This window comes from Arachis duranensis, chromosome 1, assembly GCF_000817695.3.
Source record: "Arachis duranensis cultivar V14167 chromosome 1, aradu.V14167.gnm2.J7QH, whole genome shotgun sequence".
Lineage (NCBI taxonomy): Eukaryota > Viridiplantae > Streptophyta > Magnoliopsida > Fabales > Fabaceae > Arachis > Arachis duranensis.
The window spans coordinates 31,119,319-31,124,451 of record NC_029772.3 but is presented as its reverse complement, the minus strand read 5'-3'; the positions used below and the strand labels follow the sequence as shown (position 1 = coordinate 31,124,451).

The 5,133-nt window shown below is 35.2% G+C and overlaps 1 long non-coding RNA gene across 1 annotated transcript; it reads left to right on the top strand.

Annotated features, from left to right (window-relative positions):
* LOC110278069 (uncharacterized) lies at positions 1–1,284 on the top strand. Its single transcript, XR_002371203.2, has 3 exons — positions 1–74; positions 963–1,169; positions 1,269–1,284. It is a non-coding gene; the product is annotated as an uncharacterized LOC110278069 (long non-coding RNA).
* The last annotated feature ends 3,849 nt before the right edge of the window (positions 1,285–5,133 follow it).

Genomic DNA, 5,133 nt, shown 5'->3' with positions numbered 1-5,133 from the left:
TTTGTCCCATATCAATCAAAAGATGGGATAAGATGCCAGAAGATAACACAAAAAGACAATGAGAACTTATTGAAGTAAGTTTATTTCACTTTGATGTGCATTTTTATTAAATTGTTGTCATCCTAATTTAGCTCTTAGCTTGCCTATATTTAGGTTTGCATTTTTTGTTTATTATTGTTATTTCTTGTTAAAAAGAAATTGTGTAAGAGCTGAAATCTTGGTGTAGATAGATTCATTTGGAGGTACTTTAAGTAAGGTTTAACAATATGCCATTACTCTATGATTTATGAATTGATTAAGTATTAAACAGGTACTACTGCAGATTATATGCTATTGCTATCAATATGGTCAAGTTAGTTGCATTTCATTTTTAGGAGTTGGGATACACTTCCTGGATTTCTTTTCTCGTTCCAATTGCTATTGTCATGAATGTTGTGAAATGAAAATTTGGAATTAGAAATACATGAGAGGAAAATTTTGTTAAGATATATACCTGTCTCAGTTTGATAAAAACTAATAAAATTATAACAAGAAAAACTTTATCTCTACCCTAGCAGAATTCAAAAGGGGCTATGTATTTGAGGTGGTCAGTCTTCTTGCAACTAGGTTTGTATATTGGATTCCTTCCTTTTTTTGGTCAAACATGTTTATGATCACATTATAGCAAGAATGTTCATTATAAAAATTTATAAGTAAGCCTTTGTTATGCATCATTCATTTTCTCAAATTTTTTTCTTTTCAAATATCTGCTGTTGGGGCTAGACAGCTATTTGACAGAATATTGTGTTATACTGCACTGTTATGAATGTCTCAGAATTGGATAAACTACAGTAAGCATGGGTTAGGATTAGCTTTAAAAAGTCTTTTTTTTTTAAATATTATCTTTCTAAGATATAATCTGCAGTATGGTTATCAAATTGCATAGTTTTTAATAATTGATCTCCTCTATGAAATATTTTAAGGAAAATTTTGAGTTTGATTATGCTGCTAGCGTCAAATGGGCTCTGAGGACCTTAGGTGATAGATGGAAGGCCCATAAGTATAATTTACGGGGAGAATACTTCTTTCCTAACAAAAGAAAGGCAGAAATTCTGGCTGCGAATCCCTCAGACATACCGCCTGTTGAATGGACTGATTTTGTGGATCATTATATGGATCCTAAAACAAAGGTAAATAATTAATCTATGTTTTTTTATTTTTTTATTGAATATTTATAATGGCTATCTCGTAACATTTATTTACTTGTTTCTTGTTCTTGAAAATCATAGAAACAATGTTTGCAAAACGCCAGAAATCATGAGAAGTTTATAGTTTCACATGTCGGTGGAAGTAAGAGCAATGCTAGAAGAGCAACTCAGATGGTATTATTTTTTTATTATTACTATTACTATAAAATTAGCAGTTTTAACTAAATTTGAGATTAACTTTAATATTTTATTTATTGTATTAGAAAAAAAATTAGGAAGGCCTGTATGTCGAAGCGAGATTATTGTATCAACTTTGCTAAAAAAAGATGGGAGTTATGTAAGCAGGGAAGGACAACGATTAGCTGTGAGTGTCTCAATTATATTTTATATGGCTGTATATTTTTTTATATGCCTTGATTATGTCAATACTCTACTCCAATGCGATGTGCATTTGTTTGTAGGAAAAAATAGCAGAGCATTTGTCTGAAGACCAAGAGCGTGCTGCCGCTGAAGGTATTCATTCAAAGGTCTTGGCTCATCCGGATGATGCAATTGGAAAAGTTTGTAGTCCTGAGAATGGTAAGCGAGTACGTGGCTTTAGTAATGCTGCATATCCCAGTGGTTTTGGCAAGTCAAAGCGCATCTTTGGAGGGGCAATATGCGGAGGTTCTAGCAGTGCATCGCAACAGCATGTTGCAGAATTAGAAAAGCAACTTCAAAAAGCTAAAGGTCAAGTGGCAACTCTCTACAGATTTCTACAACAGAAATACGGTGAAGAAGTACCTATCTTCTCTGATTCTGTGCCACACATTGAGTCGGAATGATGCACCTCATGTCATGTTTATTTTAGGTTTAATTTATGTCTAGTTTATACTGTTATTAGAGATATTTTTATTTTTTGTTGTACAGAATTATGAAACTTGGTTTCTGTTATTTCTTTACTATATCTTTGAACAATGCATATGCTTTAAAATACTGTTATTACTTAGTTTGCTATTTTTTATTTTAATTTTATTATCGTTACTTTGATTGTTTATATTGTTATAACATTATTTTAATATATTAGTATATATATAGAAATAAATATATGCAATATTAATTTAAAAAAATATTCAATTGGTAATTATAATTGAGAGTTTTTTTTAAATTGAAAGAAAAAATTAGCTACGGATTTATGTGTTGGTAAATAGTCCATAATATTGGCCACAGAAAAAGCGTGGAAAAAAACCCAGCCTGTCAAATATTATTTTGTGCATGGTTTTTTGGCCATAGAAAAAACCGTGGCTAAATAACCCAGCAATGTTTAGCCACAGAAAAAAAATGGCAAAAAAGCCCAGCCTATCAGTATTAGCCACGGAAAGATTGTGGCAAAACTATACTTATTCGTTATACTGTTGTCATTTAGCCACGGTTTAGTCTATGGCCAATAACGTAGAAACCGTGGCTATTTAGATGTCTCCACGGGTCATAAAACCGTGGCTAACTGGCCGAAAACCGTGGCTAATTGAAAAGGCGTTGCCCTTGTTAGCCACGGAAGTGTATTCGTTGTTAACGCTTAGTCGCCATGGATTTTCTTGATTTTAGCCACGGTTTTTTCGTGGCTAATCACCATTTTTCTGGTAGTGAGTGTACTCTGCAATGAAGTCAGCCAGATACTGTGATTTGATTGTTGTCTGAGCTTCATATTGGAGGTCGAATTCGGACAACTCGACTGTCCACTGTAGGATTCTTCCCGCTAAATCTGTTTTCTGTAGGATGCCTTTTATGGGGTGATTGGTCCGAATTTTAATGGTGTGAACCTGGAAGTATGGACGAAGTCGTCGAGAGGTTAATATGAGAGTGTAGGCGAACTTCTCTATCTTTTGATAGTTCAGTTCAAACCCTTGTAGCGCTTTGCTGATGAAATATATAGGTTGCTGTCCGCTTTCATCCTCCCTGACTAATGTTGAAGCTACTGCCTGGCTTCCTACTACGAGGTATAATATGAGTGTGTCTCCTTCCTGAGGTCGGGTAAGAATGGGTGGTTGTCCCAGGAATCTTTTGAAATCCTGGAAGGCTATCTCGCACTCTGGTGTCCATTCAAAATTTTTCCCTTCCTTAGCGTAGCATAGAAGGGGAGAGATCTTATGGTTGATCCGGCTAGAAATTTGGACAAGGCTGCCAGTCGCCCGTTGAGTTGTTGCACTTCTTTGACACAGGTCGGGCTTTTCATGTCGAGTATGGCCTGGCACTTGTCCGGGTTTGCTTCGATTCTTCTTTGTGTGAGCATGAATCCCAAGAATTTTCCAGCTTCTACTGCGAAGGTGCATTTCGCAGGGTTAAGTCGCATGCCATGCTTTCTTATGGTATTGAACACTTGGGCGAGGTCGGACAGTAATGATTCATCGCTTTGAGTTTTTACTAACATATTGTTGATAAACCATTATTTTATGATTTATATTGTGTTTAATTGAGTGGTTTTATCAAGTCTTTACCCATTTATTCATGTGATTAGCATGATATTACAATTCCTTCCCAAAGTTATTCTATGGTTGAAAACTTGCTTCATAGAGATCTTTTTTATTGTGCATTTTAATTCTCTTTTATACCATTCGATGCCGTGATCCGTGTGTTAAGTGTTTCAGGTTTCATAGGGCAAGAATGGCTTAGAGAATGGAGAGGAAGCTTGTAAAAATAGAAGGAACACAATAAATCAAGGAGATGACCAGCGAACACCGATGCAGACGCATGGCTCACGCGACCGCGCAAAATGGAGAAAATTGCAGTGACGCGTTCGCATGCTGACTCAAACGTGTGGATTGAAATATGCACAGATGACGCGAATGCGTAGACGACGCATACGCGTGGCAAGAAAAAACGCTGGATGACGCGATTGCATGGACGACACATACGCGTGACATGCACGATCTGCAAAATTTACAGAAATTACTGGGGGCAATTTTGGGCCGCATTTTGACCCAGTTTTCGGCCCAGAAACATAGACTAAAGTCGGGGAACATGTAGAGACTCGGAGAAGATTCTTATTAGGATAGTTTTTAGTTTTTAGATCGGATTTTACTCCCCTAGGTTTTCTCTCTACACATTCATAGTTCTTAGAATTTTATTTGCTTTTGGATTTGGATATTGAGAAGAGTTGTTACCTCAGCCAAGACTTCGTCATTCTAGTTTGTTTTCTTACTTTTCACTTACTCTTTCATATCCTTAATTTGTCCAGAGTTACAATTGGATTATTTTTAGAGTTTATTAATATAAGAACTATTTTTATTTTTAATTGATCTTTTTTATTATTGTTTATCATGTCTTTCTTTATTTCCCCTTTTAATTTTGTGAAGTCTACATTCATGATAATGGAGTAGTTCCCCAACTTGATTGGGAATTGATTAAAAGGAGAACTTTGAGTTGGAATACTCAAGAGTCAAATTGTAATTGGGTTTATTGTTGGTTGACTCTCTAGTCACTAACGCTAATCCTTCCCAAGGGAGAGGATTAGAACTTGTGAATAGAAGTTGACTTCCAACTCACTTGACTTTCCTTTATTCAGTAAAGGATAACTAAGTGGAAACAAATACCAATTATCAATTGATCTTGAGAAAAAATAATCCAACAAGGATAGAACTTCCAATTAATCTTCTCCCGGTCAAGATCTTTATTTAAATTACATAAATTTTCTTATTTATTTTCCTGTTTCTCAAACTCAAAATTTCTTGGAAAACCTCTGACCAATAAGCTGCACTCTTTTGTCAACTCGTTGGGAGACGACCTGGGATTCATACTCCCAGTATTTTTATTCTAATTTTGTGACAATCCCTTTTAAATTAATAAGCGGATTTTCTCTAGTTAAGAACTGTACTTGCAACGTATTTATTCCATTAAATTCTTAATCGGTCAATTTCCACCTCCGTCAATCGTCTACGTATACCTTCATTAGTTTTGCAATGTGATATGC